Genomic DNA, 18843 nt, shown 5'->3' with positions numbered 1-18843 from the left:
TGTTTTCTCACAGTAAAGTTAGCTAAAAGTCCAAATTCAGGGTGTCAGCTCCAAGAGAAATCTTTCTCTCTCTGTTGGCTCTAGAGGAAGGTCCTTGTCCTCAATCTTCCCCTGGACCAGGAGCTTTTCTGCACAGGAACTCTGGGTCTAAAAGATGCACTCTTCTCCCAGTGCCTCTTTCTTGATGGTATGAGGTCCCCAACTCTCTGCTTGCTTCTCTTTCCTTTTATCTCTTAGGAGATAGAAGGTGGTGCAAGCCACACCCCAGGGAAACTCCCTTTATTTTGGATCAGGGTGACCTGAATAAGGGTGGTGTTACAATCCCACTCTAATCCTCTTAACATAAAAATTACAATCACAAAATGGAGGACAGCCGCAGAATACTGGAAACCACGGCCTAACCAAGTTGATACACATATTTTTGCGGGGACATAATTAAATCCATGACAATGTCCTTCAGTGGAAAGCTCTGCTCCATGGGGCTCCCCCTGCTGCAGACTTCCCCAGGCCCAGTGAGGCCATCACAAGAATTGTGAGTCCATTTCCTTCAGCATAGGCTCCTTTGCTTTCAGTCATTAGAAGGTTCAAAAAGTAAATTAGCATAGAGTTTTAGCCTTGTAGGTATATTGATACACATAAGCTGGGCTTACGAAAAATGTTTTTGTCGTTCTAACTAACTACAGGGATATTTTTATAAATGATAATAAATTTCTGCTGATACACTGCACAAAAATTTTATAGACAGTTATTTTGGTGTCACTCCCTCTGACAGTGTCACCCAGTGCAGTCCACACCCCCCCATGCCCCTCAGCAACACCACTGCATTCACCCCATGTGTGGATCCTCTCCACCAGCTTCCTTCCAGCATAAGGGGAAGAAAGGCTCAGGTCAGATCCTCCCTCTCTGCACAGCTGGGTCTCAGTGATCCTGGTGCAAAACTGGATCAAAAAGATCAAGGACATTTCTCCCAAGGACTCCAGGGACGCTTCTCTCTAAATTGAAGCTTAGAAATTAATTGTTTTTCTCTGCCAGGTTACAGTTCTGCTACAGACCCACTCAGTCTACATGACATGATCCCAACTCTGCTGGATGACCAGAGACAAGTCACATAGCTACCTCAGGCCTCCATTTCTGCATCTGTGAAATGAGGTTAATGACAGCCCCTCTCACAGGGCTGTGGGGAAGATGGAGAGAGATGATGGAGGTAACGGGTTAGCTTAGTGCAGAGCCTGGCCGATAGTTAGCATCCAATACTTGTAGCTATTATAATTATTATGAAACAATAGTAAACAACTCAACTTGGAGAATGTGGATAATGTCACTGTTTTTGGACTTCCCCCAAGAGCAGCGGTTCCTCCCAGATTAAAGGGGGAAAACCGTTTCCATCTTCAAATACAGAAACTGCTTCTGACCCCTTTAAGGATTTGAAAATCTAGACCCCACCTCCAGGACTGGCTACATAATTTGGTAGGCCCAGTGCAAAACAAGTATGTGGGAACACTTGTTAAAAATTATTAAGATGGTAGAGCCAACGTGGCACTATAGACAGAAGCACCATGCCATCCCTCCACAGCAAAGACCCAAAAAACTAAGTAAAACAGAGACAAATGCCAATCCTGGAACCCCCAAGTGTCAAATGAAGAGATGAAGAACTCAACTAAGCACTGAATGGAATAACAAACTGACAGACAACAGAGAGCAAGGAAAGATATGAGCGGAGGTCCCTTATCAGTTAACCCAGCACAGATACACCATCTTGGACTCCTGTTGGAGATCAGCAGACAGGGAGAATGAAAAAGCAGCTTCATGGAGCTCCTAGCAGGAGACAGAGCACCTGGTAGCCAGTGATACATGCTTTCCCATCTTCAACCCTTCTTCCCCCTGCTCAGCCTCTGCTGCTTCCCAGCAAGCCAAGGTTACTTGGCTGGGAGGTGCCGGCTCCACGTCATTGGACACACCTGGCCCATACCAGCTGGCTCCTTCAGTGTCATTTCTTTGTTATTGGTGTTGCCTTTTTCAGCTTCTTTTTGTTTCTTCCCTGCCTCTCACCTCCTCCCCCTCCTTTCTCTCAAGCACCTGGCTCCATATGCCATCTTTGCTTTTTCTTGACAGGCTGTGAAGCGCCACTCAGCTGGGGAACTGCTTCCTCAGTCTGTGCCACCACGTTGGTGGGATCCCTGGGACCTTTCTGTTTGTTTGTTTTCTCTTTCTTTTTTCCTTTTTTTAGTTCCATCATTCCTCAGTTTCTTGTCTTTCTCTACTTACCTTCTTTTCCTGTCTCTTGAATACCTGGTGCTGTGTGCCATCTCTGTCCCTTCTAGCTGAGCTGTACAGTGAGGCTTGGGAGCCACTTCCTTGGTCTGCGCAACCGCACCAGTGGGATCCCAGAAGGCATTTCCTTTTTGTTTTTAATTTATTTATCTTTTCCTTTCTCTTTTTGTTTTTCTTCATTTTTCAGTTTCTCGTCTCTCTCTACTTTCCTTCTTTTCCTGTCTCCTGAATACCTCATGCTGTGTGCCATCTCTGCCCCTTCTAGATGGGCTGTGCCCTGAGGCTTGGAAGCCACTTTGCTGGTCACAGGTGGGATCCCTGGGGGGAATTTCTTTTTTAATATTTATTTATTTATTTCTCTTTTTCTTTTTTTCCTTTTAATTTTTCTTCATTTCCTGATTTCTTGTCTCTCCAAGCCAATGGCAGGCTCCCTCAGCACTTTTTTTGGCTCCTATTTCTCTCTCCTGTCTCTCTTTTTTCCATACCCAGCTTAGCTCCACACATCACAACCTCTCCTCTCCCTCCTATCTATCGGTACCGTGCACCGAACACATTGCACCTCTGAGCAGCACAGGCACGGCCTACTGGAGCTGCCCTGCAATGTCCCCAAGCCTGCCTTGTAGGCCCCAATATGTGCCACAAACAACCCATCCCAGCCCCTCCCCTTCAGCTGGACCTTCACTGCTGCACCATAGCTCAGCAACTGGCCCTGTCCATTAGACAAGGAGGTGAAAAGTATCGTGTCCACAGACAAGCAAACAACAAAGAACACCCAGCCCACCTACTCAGACATAACCAAATAAAACAAAAAAGCAGGATGATATCAAAACATATTAAAAAAAAAACAGACAGGATGGTTCCAGTAGGTGTCCAAAATAAAACACCAGATGACTTTCCAGTATTAAAAAAGGCACTCAACTACCTGATAAGAAATTCAAATTTCTAGTATTCAGAGCTATCCAAGAGTTGAAGCAAAGAGCAGACAAAAATGAGGAAAAATAGACAAATTCATGGAAAATACAGACAAAACAACGGAAGAATTCAGGAAAATAATGCAGGAACAAAATGTAAAATAAACTCACAACTAGAAATCATACACAAATAACAATTAGAAATCCAAAAGATAAACAGCAAGATTTAAAAAATGAACAGTGTCACAGAAGGTCTAAGGAGCAGGTTTGAAACAATGGAGACAGCATCAGCGAAATTGAAGACAAATACTTAAATACAATTTTGTTTGAGGAAAAAATTAGAAAAAAAAGAATGAAGAAACCTGAGAATTATGTGTGATATAATCAAAAGCAAATATTTGCAAGTGATCGGAGTTCCAGAACAGGGGAAGAAAATGGAAAACACAGAGAGGGTCACTGAAGAATTGCTGACGGAAAACTTCCTTAATAGCTGAAAAGCTGACCATCTAAGAAGCTCAATGAACCCCATATAGGAGAGACCCCAAAAGAAAATCACCAAGGCATTTAATAATCACACTCACTAAAACCAAAAAGACAAAGAAGAATCCTGAGAGCAGCTCGAGAAAAACGAAAAGTCACACACAGAGGGGAAACAATAAGACTAAGCTCTGATTACTCAGCAGAAACCATGCAGGCAAGAAGGCAATGGATGACATATATAAAACCTTGAAAGAAAAAAATTGCCAACCAAGAATAATATATCCTGCAAAATTCTCATTCAAATATGATGGTGAAATTAGGACATTTCCAGATAAACAGAACTTAACGGACTACGTAAAAACCAAACCAAAGTTACGAGAATTATTAAAGGTAGTCCTTCAGTCTGAGAACAAACATCAGACCACAGCCTGAATCCAGGATGCAAGATTGTACCAGCCAGATACCAACCTAGGAAATGAACTCTCAAGGACTATCCAAATCCAAAAGAAATACAAGGGAATAGACAGTGTAGATACAGAACTTTCTAATGCAAAGGAAGGCAAGGCAATACTGAGTAATAATAAAAAAAAAAAAAATTTTTTTTTAGACTGGTTCAAATCTGGGAAGATACAGGTAAATTTCAAGGTAACCACAAAGAAAGTTAACAAACCTACTCATCAAAATAAAGAAGAAAAACATAAAGTCTCAATAATAACAAAATCTACAAAAACAAAAGCAATGAAAAAGAAATCCACAAACAAAAGGAATTTGGCACAGAAGAGTAAGAGGAACAAAGAAAACGTCTTTACCACAAAAAAAACATTACAAAATGATAGCAATAAACTCACGCCTATCAATAACTACACTGAATGTAAATGGCCTAAATGCACCCATGAAGAGACAGAGAGTGACAGAATTGGGGGGGCGGGGAACCAGGATCCATCAATATGTTGTCTACAGGAGGCACACCTTAGAAACAAAGAAGTAAATTCATTAAAAATCAAAGGACGGAAAAAAAATATATGAAGCAAACAGCTACCAAAAAAAGAGCAGGAGTGGCAATACTAATCTTAGATACAACAGACTTTAAAACAAAATCCAACCTAAATGACAAAGAAGGGCACTATATAATGATTAAAGGGATGACCCATCATGAAGACATAACCATAATAAATATTTATGCACCCAATGACAGGGCTTCATAAAACAAACTCTAATGGCACTGAAAAGAGAAATTGACAGTTCCACAATAATAGTAGGAGACTTCAACACACCACTTGCAGTAAAGAACAAAACATCTAGAAAGAACTCAACAAAGATACAGAAGATCTAAAGGACACAATCAGCCAACTTGAACTCATAGACATATATAGAATACTCCACCCAACAGCTACAAAGTACACATTCTTTTCCAACGTACATTCTCCAGAATAGACCACAAAGCAACCCTCAACAAAATCCAAGACACCGAGAAAATACAAAGTCTCTTCTCTGATCGCAATGCCATCAAAGTAGAAATTAACAATAGGAAGAGCAAGGAAAAAAAACCAATTACATGGAAACTGAATAACACTCTGCTTAAAAACTTAAAAAATAGAAGAAATCAAAGATGGAATTAAAAAATTCCTAGAATCAAATAAGAATGAAGATGCTTCATACCAAAACCTTTGGGACAGAGCAAAGGCAGGGCTCAGAGGTCAATTTATAACAATAGATGTACAAGTCAAAAAAGAAGAAAGGGAGAAAAACAAAACATTAGCTACACAACTCAAACAAATAGAAAGAGAACAGCTAAAGAAGCCCACAGCCACCAGAAGAAAGGAAATAATAAAGATCAGAGCAGAAATAAATGAAATAGAAAAACAATAGAATCAACAAAACCAAAAGTTGGTTCTTTGAAATGATCAACAAAATTGACAAACCACTGGCCAAACTGACAAAAGAAAAACAGAAGAGGAAAAAATAACCCAAATAAGAAATGAAATGGGGGACATTACAACAGATCCAACTGAAATAAAAAAGATCACAACAGAGTATTATGAAAAACTATACTCTAACAAATTTGAAAACCTAGAGGAAATGGGCAAATTTCTAGAAACACGCTACCTACCCAAACTAACACAAAATGATGTTGAAAATCTGAACAGATCCATAACAAGATAAAAAATTGAAAAGGTAAAAAAAAAACTTCCCAACAACAAAAAAAGCCCTGGCCCAGACGGCTTCACTGGAGAATTCTACCAAACATTCAGAGAAGAGCTTACACCAGTTCTACTCAAACTATTTCAGAACATACAAAAGGAAGGGATATTTCCAAATTCACTCTGTGAAGCCGGTATAACCCTGATACCAAAACTAGGCAAAGACATCACAGAAAACAAAATTATAGACAAATATTTCTCATGAATATAGATGCAAAAATTCTCAACAAAATTCTAACCAGTATAATTCAGCATCATATCAAAAAAATAATACACCACAACCAAGTAGGATTCACACCAGGTATGCAAGGATGATTCAACATTAGAAAATCAACCAACATAATCCACCACATAAAAAAAAAATAAATAACATGATCATCTCAATCAATGCAGAAAAGGCATTCGACAAAGTCCAACACCAATTCCTGATAAAAACTCTCAATAAAACATGTATAGACGGGAAATTCCTCAACGAAATAAAGGGCATTTATACAAAACCGAAGCCAACATCATTCTTAATGGAGAGAGGTTTAAAACATTCCCCTTGAGAACCGGAACAAGATGAGGATGCTCTTTTTCACCACTCCTATTTAAGATTGTGCTGGAAGTCCTAGCTAGAGCAATAAGGCAAGAAAAAGAAATAAAAGGCATCAATATTGGTAAGGAAGAAGTAAAACTGTCCCTGTTTGTGGATGATATGATACTATACAGATAAAATCCAAAAGACTCCACCAGAAAACTACTGGAACTAATAGAAAGATTCAGCAAAGAAGTAGGATACAAGATAAACATATAAAAATCAGTTGGCTTCCTATACACCAATAAAGAGAATGACAAAAAGGAAATCAGGAAAACAATACCATTTATAATAGCCCCTAAAAAAATAAAATACTTAGGAATAAATCTAACCGGGGATGTAACAGACCTGCACAAAGGAAACTACAAAACACTAATGCAAGAAACCGAAAGAGATCTACATAAACAGAAAAGCATACCATGCTCATGGATAGGTAGACTCAACATTGTGAAAATGACAATTCTACCCAAAGCAATTTACAAATACAATGCAATCCCGATCCAAATAACAACAATATTCTTTAAAGAGATGGAAAAACTAACAATTAACTTTATATGGAAAGGGAAGAGGTCCCAGATAAGCAAAGCACTATTGAAGAAAATGAGCAAAGTAGGAGGACTCCAACTGCCTGACCTCAGAACCTACGATACAGCTACAGTAGTTGAAACAGCCTGATACATTGACCAATGGAACAGAATTAAGAACCCATTCAACTACCGTCCCCTGATCTTTGACAAGGACCCAAAGGCCATCAAATGAGGAAAGGACAGTCTTTTTAACAAATGGTGGTGGCAAAACCGGATGTCCATCTGCAAAAAAAAATGAAACAGGGTCCATACCTCACACTATACACAAAAACTAATTCAAAGTGGATCAAAGACCTGAATATAAAACCAAAAACTATAAAGACCATAGATAAAAAAATAGGATCAACGCTAGAGACACTAACACACAGCTTTAACAGGATATAAACCATAACTAACAACACACAAACTTCAGAAGATAGACTAGATAACTGGGATCTTTCAAAAATTAAACACTTGTGCTCACCGAAAGAGCTTACCAAAAGAGTAAAAAGAGAACCCATAGACTGGGAAAAAATTTTTGGCTATGACAAATCAGGCAAAGGTCTAATCTCTAAAATCTACAGGAAAATCCAACACCTCTACAACAAAAAGACAATCCAATTTAAAAATGAGTAAAGGAAATAAATAGATACTTCAGCAAAGAAGACATTCAAGTGGCTAACAGACATATGAGGAAATGCTTGTGATCACTAACCATTAGAGAAATGCAAATCAAAACCACAGTGAAATACCATCTCACCCTGCCATTACTGGCAGGAATTAAAAAAAAAAAAACAGCAAATAACAAATGTTGCAGAGGCTGTGGGGAGATTGGGCCGCTTATGCTCTGCTGCAGGGAATGCAAATGATTGTCTTAGTCACTAGTGCTGCTATAACAGAAATACCACAAGTGGATGGCTTTAACAAACAGAAATTTATTTCTTCACAGTAAAATAGGCTAAAAGTCCAAATTCAGGGTGTCAGCCCCAGGGGAAGCTTTCTCTCTCTGTCGGCCCCCCTCAATCTTCCCCTGGACTAGGAGCTTCTCTGAGCAGGGACCCTAGGTCCAAAGGATGCTCTGTGCTCCTGGTGCTTCTTTCTTGGTCATATGAGGTCTCCGTCTGCTCACCTCCCTTTCCTTTCTATTCCTTAAGAGATAAAAGGTGGTGCAGGCCACACCCAGGAAAACTCCCTTTATATTGGATCACAGATGTGACCTGGGTAAGGGTGGTATTACAATCCTACCCCAATGCTCTTTAACTTAAAATTACAATCACAGGACGAAACCAAAAGCAAAGAAGTTTCCTGAATAAACTGAATGCTTCGAAGGCTAGCATAGCAGGGGTAGGGGTCTGGGGACCATGGTTTCGGGGACATCTAAGTCAACTGGCATAATAAAATCTATTAAGAAAACATTCTGCATCCCACTTTGAAGAGTGGCATCTGGGGTCTTAAACGCTAGCAAGCAGCCATCTAAGATGCATCAGTCTCAACCCACCTGGAGCAAAGGAGAATGAAGAACATCAAGGACACAAGTAATTACGAGCCCAAGAGACAGAAAGGGCCACATGAACCACAGACTACATCATCCTGAGACCAGAAGAACTAGATGGTGCCCAGCTACAACCAATGACTGCCCTGACAGGGAACACAACAGAGAACCGCTGAGGGAGCAGGAGAGCAGTGGGATGCAGACCCCAAATTCTCATAAGACCAGACTTAATGGTCTGACTGAGACTAGAAGGACCCCTGTGGTCATGGCCCCCAGACCTTCTGTTGGCCCAGGACAGGAACCATTCCCGAAGCCAACTCTTCAGACATGAATTGGACTGGACAATGGGTTGGAGAGGGATGCTGGTGAGGAGTGAACTTCTTGCGTCAGGTGGACACTTGAGACTATGTTGTCATCTCCTGCCTGGAAGGGAGATGAGAGGGCGGAGGGGGTTAGAAGCTGGTGAAATGGACACGAAAAGAGAGAGTGGAGGGCGAGAGCGAGCTGTCTTATTAGGGGGAGAGTAATTGGGAGCATGTAGCAAGGTGTACATGGGTTTTTGTGTGAGAGACTGACTTGATCTGTAAATTTTCACTTAAAGCACAATAAAAATTATTAAAAAAAAAACTACAATCACAAAATGGAGGACAACCACACAATACTGGGAATCACGGCCTAGCCAAGTTGACCCATATTTTTGGAGGACACAATTCAATCCATGACAATGGTATAACCATTTTGGAAAACAATATGGCGCTTCCTTAGAAAGCCAAAAATTAGAAATACCGCATGATCCAGCAATGCCACCCCTATATCCTGGAGAAATAAGAGCCGTCACAAGAATAGACATATGCACATCCATGTTCATTGCAGCATAGGTCACAATAGAAAAAGATGGAAACGACCTGGATGCCCATCAACAGATGAACGGATAAACAAATTATGGTGCATACACAAAATGGAGTACCACGCACAACGATAAAGAACAATGATGAATCTGCAAAGCATCTCACAACATAGATGAATCTGGAGGGCATTATGCTGGGTGAAATAACTCAATCACAAAAGGACAAATATTGTATGAAACCACTCATGAAAAGGTTTACACACAAAAAGAAACAATCTTTGATGGTTATAAGGGAGGGAAGGGATGGGGACGGGAAAACACTAAATAGGCAATAGATAAGTGGTAACTTTGGTGAAGGATAAGATAGTACACGATACTGCGGAAGCCAGCACAACTTGTACAAGGCAAGGTCATGGAATCTCCATAGACACATCCAAACCCCTTGAGGGACCGAATTCATGGGCTGATGGCTGTGGGGACCATGGTCTGGGGGAACATGTAGCTCAATTGGCATTACATAGTTTATAAAGAAAATGTTCTATGTTCTACTTTGGTGAGTAGTGTCTGGGGTTTAAAAGCCTGTGAGAGGCCATCTAAGATACTCCACTGGTCTCACCCCTTCAGGAGCAAGAAAGAACGAAGAAAACTAAAGACACAAGGCAAAGATTAGTCCAAAGGACTAATGGACCACAACTACCACAGCCTCTACCAGACTGAGTCCAGTACAACTAGATGGTGCCCGGCTACCACCACTGACTGCTCTGACTGGGATCACAATAGAGGGTCCTGGACAAAGTTGGAGAAAAATATAGTACAAAATTCTAACTCAGAAGAAAAGACTAGACTTAATTGCCTGACAGAGACTGGAGAAACCCTGAGAAGATGGCCCCAAGACACACACTTTTAGCTCAGTAATGAAGTCACTCCTGAGGTTAACCCTTCAGCCAAAGATTAGACTGGCCCATAAAACAAGACAAAAGGAGCACGCCAGCCCAGGGGCAAGGAATAGAAGGCAGGAGGGGACAGGAAAGCTGGTAATAGGGAACCCAAGGTGGGGAAGGGGGAGTGTTGACATGTCATGGAGTTGTTAACCAATGCCATAAAGCAATATGTATACTAACGGTTTAATGAGAAGCTAGTTTGTTCTGTAAACCTTTATCTAAAGCACACACAAAAAAAGGAAAGCAGAAAGAAGTGGCACAACAATTAAAAAATATATACATGTAAAATTAAGAAGTTTAGGATGACGACAACAGAGCATTAAATCAAGTGTGGGGTCTTTTGAGCACAGGAAGCCCCTGAGACTGCACAGGTCATATGCCCGTGAAGACAGCCCTGCTCAGCTCCAGCAGCAGGACAAAAAAACAGAGTTGTAAAATAGCAGGTTGCAACATATACTACGAAAACACCAGGGACGGACACTATCCTTCTTTTACATGCAGCAACCTAACATTGTCATAACAGCAGCCAAATGGATTGCAACCTTGCGGTGAAATAGAGGCCATGCTGAGGTCCTTACATACACCATCTTATTTAACTGTTAAGGAACAGACGGGAAACTGAGGCTCAGAGAGGGAAAGGAACTTGCCAAGGTCAGTCAGATTCTGCAACTGGCACCCAGAAGCACTGTGTGTGTAACTAAAGGGTGCTCCACCCTGACCCCACAGACAGAAGGGTGGGGGAAGTGGCAGTGGCCTCTGGAAACCCCCTCCCCCCAGTCTCCTCCCTGCTAAGAGCATGGGGCCAGGGCTACTTTCTATCCTTGGCTCCAACTTCCCTCCTCACTCCTCCCCCCTTCTTTCTCAGAACACACGTGATTCCCCTGGTTCCCCCTGAGGGCCTCCCTCCTCCCCACACCAGGCCAGTCCACTCTCACAGGACAGGCAGCTCGGGTGACAGTGATGTATTTAGTTTCTTTTATTTGTAACAGCTTGAGTAAAGTCTAAAATGTTTTCCGGAATTGGAGGGGTAGGGGAGTCTTTTTAAGGACAGGAAAGAGCCCAGTGAGGATGTAAATGAAGAAAATCTGGACTGGTAACCATCCTAAAAAACCACCCTACTAGCTCCAAAATCATGTATGAGTTCCTATAGTATATAGTATGCACACACTATTTACTACAGGAGTCCTGGTGGCACAATGTTAAAGCACTTGGCTGCTAACCAGAAGGTCTCAGCCAACAACAATGCACACTACACATTTTATATATATGAGGAGCCCTGGTGGCACAGTAGCACAGTGGTTAGGTGCTATAGGATATATTGTATATATATCGTCGTTGCTGTGTGCCATTGAGTCAATTCTGACTCATAGTGACTCCACAGGACAGAATAGAACTGCTCTATAGGGTTTCCTAGGCTGTAATCTTTACAGGAGCAGACTGTTAGGGTTTTTCTCCCAGGTGTATATGTATGTGTACGTATATATACATATTTATTTATATTTATATATTTATATTTACACACACACACATATATATATATATATATATATATATATATATATATATATATATATATATATAAATTGCAGAACTAGAAGCAGCATCAAGAGCAAAACTGGGTTCAAATTCCGGCCCCACCATTTCTTAGCTACGTGACCATGGAAAGGTTGCTTAACCTCTCTATGCTTCAGTGTATTCTAACAGTGATAATAATATACAAGCTTCACAGGGTTGTGGTGAGAGTTAAAAGAGCCAATGCATGTAAAGCATTTAGGACAGTGCCTGGCACTCTGGTAACAATAAGTGTCAGGGTTAATTACTATCATTACTACCATCCTTACTGTTATTATTTTAGAGGTGATGGGAGCTCTTGGGGAGAACTGTAGGACATCACATGTGGATTGTATTTAAATCCCACTTCGCTACTTATTAGCTATGTGAACTTGGATAAGAAAATTAACCTCTCTGGGCTTCAGTTTCTTTATTTGCCAACTGGCATGTAAGTCTCATTTGGACCAATGACACACAGGCCAGGACTTGTGCTGGGACCACCAGGGGAAAGAAGCTGGTTTCCATGGGGCTGTCGAGCTGGCAGGATGTGAGCCTGGAGCTGCTAAGCCATCCCAGTCACCTCGGGAGGAGTTCTTGCCTGAGAGTGAAGCCAGCTCAGGGGAAAGCAGATTGGAGAGCTGGAGAGAGAATACTAATGGCATTGCTTGAGCCCCCGGATCTGGCTGTGCCTGAAGCAAGCCACCCTTGGACTTCCCAGTTCCATGAGCCAGTAAATTCCCTGTTTTGCAAAAGCCACTTTCAGTTGGGTTTTTCTCACTGGAAAGCGTCCAGGCTGACACCAGGAGGTTAAGCAACTTGCCCAAGGCCTGAAAACTAGTAAGTAGCAACTACTCTGCTGTACCACATGCTACATCATCCAGGCAAGCACTCTGCACCCGGGTGCTCATTGATTTCACCTCCTTACCCTCTCTGAGTGGCCATTTTTCTCATCTGTAAAATGGGGATAAGGCCAAGCTTACAGGGCTGTTGGGAAATATGAAATACAAGATAACCCTGTTATCTAGCACCGTGCTTGGCTGGAGCTCTGTGTAACTAGTTTCCCGTCCTTTGGGCTGTGGTTTAACCCATTCGTTATTCCATTCCAGGGGTGTCTCTGGCTGCTCCCAAATCAGTCAACCAGTCAAGGTGCCCCAACTATGTTAGGACAATATTGTGTACATGGTGTGAATCTCAGAGATAAGAGCCACTTGCCTTCCTGGTTGTGTGTCCTCAGCCTAGACAGAAGGAGCTGGATGACCCTGAGTATCTTCCAACTCTGAGTTATGAGGTGGAAAGAAGCTCTGTCATCTTGGTTTCAAGGATAGGTGGGCTCATCTGGATATGACCTTTTCCTTAAAGAAGACAGTGTTGGACAAAATCAGTTTAGTCCCTTTTCTTCATGAAGTTTACACTGAGTGGTAGAGACTGATAATAAACACATAAGGCTAATATATAAGATCATACCACATGGCAACTCTAATAAGTCCCCGAGTGGTACAAACAGCTAAGTGCCCAGCTGCTGACTTAAGAGTTGGCAGTTTGAGTCCACCCAGAGGTACCTCGGAAGTAAGGCCCAGGGATCTATTTCTGAAAAATTGGCCACTGAAAACTATATGGAGCACAGTTCTACTCTGACATACATGGGGGCGCCAGGAGTTGGAACTGACTCACCAGCAACTGGTTTTGTTTTCTTTTGGTTAATGCTAAGGAGAAACTATATTGTCAAATGCCTGATAAACGCTAAGAAGGACAAGGGATAAAATGATGGGGACACTTCATTAGGAGCGAGGTGGGGGGCTTCTCTGAGGAGGTGACGGTTGAGCCAGGAACTAGTTTGGATCCTGAGCTTTAACACTGTACTATCTCCCAGGACCAACATTACCAGGAAACTCGCTGATGTTGCTAAGTCAGTGATCCTTGGGAGGCTTGGTAAACAGACATTCTTCTTCACTAACCACTCTTTAGGACATTTTTAAAAGTTTAATGGGTCATTGATTTGTAGTGTTGATTTCCTCCGTTAGCGAAATCCGTGAAGGAAAGGCCAAAGAAGCCAGACCATTCTTCAGCTGTGCCTGCCAGGAAGAGGTTTTAGCGATTGTGACACACATGGTCATTTGTTTATTTTTCTAACCGGTCACCACTGAAAGATTCCCAATCACCACCATCAGACTGCTGCGGGGAGACCGGAGCTTGGCTGGTTCTAGGTCATGCCTTGGCAGGGAAGCTGGGAGCTTTGCAGATCAAAAACCCACAAAGCCAGGCCTTAGAAGGGCCTCTGAGGACTCAGCACTCAGATCCCTCCTCCCGACCAAACACTAGGTGCTTGGGACACAGACAAGAAGCTGAGTTCCCTGCCCTCGAGGAACAATAAGTAGGAGGAGAAACAAGCCAAGGAGTAAATAAGCAGAGGAGTTTCAGACAGAGCTGAGTGTTATGATGCAAATATACAAGGCCATGTAGCAGAGAGTGATTGGGGTCATTTTAGAGAAGGGTGTCAGCGGAGACTTATCTGGGGAGGTGACATTTGACCTGAGACATGAAGGGTGAGCAGATGTGTGACAAGAGTGACCCAAGCAGAAGCAACAGCTGCTCCAAAGGTCTTGAGGTGGGAACTAGCTTGGTGGATTCGGGGACCAAAACCAGACTGGTAGGGCTGGAGTAGAGCAAGGAGGACGGTGCACAAGAGAGGATGGGAAGCTGGGCGGGGTGCTGGGCAGGTGCGGCAGGCAGGGTTCATAGGCCAGGGTTAGGAATTATTCGGGGTTTAAGCTAAGTGGGTTGGATAGCCACTAGAGGGTTTTACATAGGAGAGTTTCCTGATTCAAATATTAATAGTGCTCTCTGGCTGCTGCTATGTCAAGATTGGATGTAGGAGTGATTTAGCTGGTACCTGAAATTTGGTATCAATCCTTGTGACAAGGTTTTACCCTCTGCCACTGCACTGGGCTGAATGGTGGCCCTCTAAGTCATAACCCCTGGTAGCTGTGAATGTGACCTTATTTGGAGAAAGGGTCTTTGCCAATATAGTTAAGGATCTCAAGATGAGATCAACCTGGATTACCCAAGTGGATCCTAAATCCAACGGCCAAGCCAAACAAAGCCCATTGCTGTCCAGTCAATTCCGACTCATGGCGACCCCATGTGTTACAGAGTAGAGGTGAGCTCCATAGGGTTCTCTTGACTGTAATCTTTATGGAAGCAGCTTGCCCGGTCTTTCTTTCATGGTGCTGCTGCGTGTGTTTGAACCGCCAAACTTTAGGTTAGTAGTCGAGTGCAAACTGTTTGCACCCCTAGGAACCTAAATCCACTGAGAGGCGTCTTTGTAAGAGTGAGAGGGAGGGCATTTAGATGAATAGAAGAGAAGGAGACACAGAGGAGAAGACCATGTGAAAACAGCAGCAGAGATTGGAATGATGCTGCCACAAGCCAAGAAATGCCTGGAGCCACCAGAAGCTGAAAGAGGCAAAGAAGGATTCTCCTCTATAACCTTAGAGAGAGTGTGGCCCTGCCAACACCTTGATTTCAGGACTCTGGCCTTGAGGACCGTGGGAGAATAAGTTTTCTGCTGTTTTAAGCCACCAAGTTTGTGGCACTTTGTAAAGGCAGCCCTAGGGAACGAACACAGGCACTAAACAGCCCAAACTTGGACCTTGCTTGATTGAGCATCTTCCAGCTCCACGCCACCCCCAAGATTCTGTCATAGCTTTGGCCCCTCTTCATGGCCCCTCCAGTCCCTGGGTGGCACTCCCTGTAGGTATGAGTGCCACTTCGACTCAAGATGGGCACTTATTTCCCTACTTAGCCCCGTGCATGGGAATTGGAATGAACCAGCCCTGTCCTCCATTCACTCTAGGAGCTCACAGTGCTGTGTGTTCCAGGTGAACTTTGTTGTTGTTGTTGGCTGCCACTGAGTCGATTTCGACTCATAGCAACTCCATATGACAGAGCAGAATTGCCCCGTAGGGTTTCCTAAACTGCAGTCTTTACAGGAGCCAGGTCTCTTCTCCCCCTGAACTGCTGGTGGGTTCTAATCTCCAACCTTTCAGTTAGCAGCCGAGCACTTAACTGTTGTACCACCAGGGTTTTCTTCCAGACAAACTATCACTCAAATTATATATGGGTGAGAGGGAAGAGTACACAGCCTGCAGAGCACTTCAACGGGCCCAGACTTGAAACAGGCAGCTTCTGAGTGTTGAGTTCCAAATGTTTCACCAGAACGGACACCTCTCGTTAACATTGCCTCTCCCCTAGAATCCTTAGTTTCTAAAGGTATTGCCTATTAAACCAATTGCATTTAAAAAAAAAAAAAAATTTTTTTTTAAACAGGAAGTGAGTGAATTTTTATTGAGTAAATTGCTCAATAAAAATTCACTTACTTCCTGTTTGTTATTATTTGAAGGTATATAATAATAATATCGAATTAAAAATGGATTGGCAGAAGGATGAACAAACCTATCTTGGAAGAAGTACAGCCAGAATGCTCATTAGAAGCAAGAACGGCGAGACTTCATCTCACAAACACTGGACACGTTGCCAGGAGGGACCAATCCCCGGAGAAGGACATCATGCTTGGTAAAGTAGAAGTCAGCGAAAAAGTGGAAGACCCTCAAGGAAATGGATTGACACAGTGGCTGCAACAATGGGCTCCAAAATAACGATTGTGAGGATGGCGCAGGACTGGACAGTGTTTCATTCTGTTGTATATACGGTCGCTATGAGTCAGAACTGACTCGACAGGACTTAACAACAACAACGATAATGATAAACCAAAAATCCACTGCCATCGAGTCGATTTCGACTCACAGTGACCCTATAGGACAGAGTAGAACTGCCCCATAGAGTTTCCAAGGCTGTAATGTTTACGGGAGCAGACTGCTGTGTCTTTCTCCCATGGAGCAGCTGGTGGGTTCTAACTGCCGACCTTTTGGTTAGCAGCCGAATGCTTTAACCACTAACCACCAGGGCTCCTTGAAATAAACCATAGCTAATATTTATTCCCATGAGAATGGGAATTCCAGAACACTTAATTGTGCTCATGAGGAACCTTTACATAGATCAAGAGGCAGTTGTTTGGACAGAACAAGGGGATACTGATTGGTTTAAAGTCAGGAAAGGTGTGCATCAGGGTTGTATTCTTTCACCATACCTATTCAATCTGTATGCTGAGCAGATAACACAAGAAGCTGGACTATATGAAGAAGAACGGGGCATCAGGATTGGAAGAAGACTCATTAATAACCTGTGATATGCAGATGATACAACCTTGCTTGCTGTAAGTAAAGAAGACTTGAAGCATTTACTAATGAAGATCAAAGACCACAGCCTTCAGTATGGGTTGCACCTCAACACAAAGAAAACAAAAATCCTCACAACTGGACCAATGAGCAACATCATGATAAACGGAGAAAAGATTGAAGTTGTCAAGGATTTCATTTTACTTGGATCCACAATCAATAGCCATGGAAACAGCAGTCAAGAAATCAAAAGACGCATTGCATCACGTAAATCTGCTGCAAAGGACCTCTTTAAAGTGTTGAAGAGCAAAGATGTCACCTTGAAGACTAAGGTGCGCCTGACCCAAGCCATGGTATTTTCAATCACATCATATGCATGTGAAAGCTGGACAATGAATAAGGAAGACTGAAGGAGAATTGATGCCTTTGAATTGTGGTGTTGGCAAAGAATATTGAATATACCTTGGACTGCCAAAAGAACGAACAAATCTGTCTTAGAAGAAGTACAACCAGAATGCTCCCTAGAAGCAAGGATGGCGAGACTGTGTCTTACATACTTTGGACATGTCAGGAGGGATCAGTCCCTGGAGAAAGACATCATGCTCAGCAAAGTACAGGATTAGGGGAAAAAGAGGAAGACCCTCAACGAGGTAGATTGACACAGTGGCTGCAACAATGAGCTCAAGCATAGCAACAACTGTAAGGATGGCTCAGGAGCAGGCAGTGTTTCGTTTTGTTGTGCATAGGGTCGCTATGAGTTGGAAGCAACTTGACGGTACCTAACAACAACAACAATATTTATTAAGCCACTCACTATACTAAAAGGATTACATGTAGTAACTCATTCATTCCTCACACCCCCCTTCTGAGCCAGGTACTTTTATTACCCGCATTCTATAAAGGAGGCACAGAGAGTTTAGGTAATTTGCCCAAGACTGCATAGTTATTTAGCAGAGCTGGGATGGGGGCCCAGGCAGCCTCGCTCCAAAGTCTGTACCACTCTGGAGACTGGGTTAGAATCCTGTCTTCCATACCAATGAGCAGTGCTACTCTGGAGAAGTGATTTTGCCTCAGAGTCCTCAACTGTAAAGTGGGAATAACAATAGTGACAATTTTGTAGTGTTGTTGGAGGGGGCTGTTAAATGAGAATGTGCACTTGGAATACCAGGCACAGTGCCTGCCACAAGCACTCAAGGAATGAGTTGGAATTCAACCAAGAATTCCAGGTAGCCACCCTGGGAGGCCTGGCATGGGAACAGTAAGAGAGATGATTTGATGCTCTGGGTTCTCTGCCCTCATGGAGTTCATAGGCTTCGCAGAAGATGCCACGCTGGAGCTGGATGATTTAAATCAGAGTCCACAGAAAGGCAACCTGACCAGCCTTCCTTCCTGTGTGCCCCAAGGACCACAGGCATAAGAATTCCCGGGGCAGGGGGGAAGGGGGACAGTAAACAATACAGATTCCTGGGCCTCACCTCCGTACCAAAGGTATCCAATCCTTTGGAGGTGGTCCCAGAAATCCGCATCGTTCAACACACTTCCCAGGTGATTTTAATGCATCATGGAATTGGAGCTCCACCAAATCCAGGCTGAGCAGGGTCAATGTAGGCTTTCTTTGATTCTCTGGGAAATATTGAAAATCATTCTAGGACCCCCCTTCTGATGGGCCCAGGGTAGAAGACCCTAAAGGGAAAATACGGATTTCAAACAGGAACTCTTGCCTCTAGGGAGTAATGGCTCTTCCCAGGCAGCCCAGCGGATCATGAAACTCT

Source organism: Elephas maximus, chromosome 25 (assembly GCF_024166365.1).
Source record: "Elephas maximus indicus isolate mEleMax1 chromosome 25, mEleMax1 primary haplotype, whole genome shotgun sequence".
Classification (NCBI taxonomy): domain Eukaryota; kingdom Metazoa; phylum Chordata; class Mammalia; order Proboscidea; family Elephantidae; genus Elephas; species Elephas maximus.
This window is presented reverse-complemented; position numbering follows the sequence as displayed.